This window comes from Lagopus muta, chromosome 3, assembly GCF_023343835.1.
Source record: "Lagopus muta isolate bLagMut1 chromosome 3, bLagMut1 primary, whole genome shotgun sequence".
In the NCBI taxonomy this organism is placed as follows: Eukaryota; Metazoa; Chordata; class Aves; order Galliformes; family Phasianidae; genus Lagopus; species Lagopus muta.
Window position 1 is genome coordinate 12,165,806 of NC_064435.1, and position 238 is coordinate 12,166,043.

Consider the following 238-nt stretch of genomic DNA (forward strand, 5'->3'; position numbering starts at 1 on the left):
TGTGTGCTTTTTAAAAAGGATGTGCAGAAACCAGCAGCCGCGTTCGCATGAAAATGTCACCATCTTCTTGAGGTGTCTTTTTTCCCCATCCACAAAGCCGAGTATCAGCAACGCCTCAGGTGCGTTAGGTTTGGAGACGTGCCCTGGCTGAGGAGCCGGCACGAAGCAGCCACACGTGAGTCAGTACAGCAGGGTGGTGCTGCCTCTTCTGCCCCATCAGCAGGCCAGGGCTGCGTGC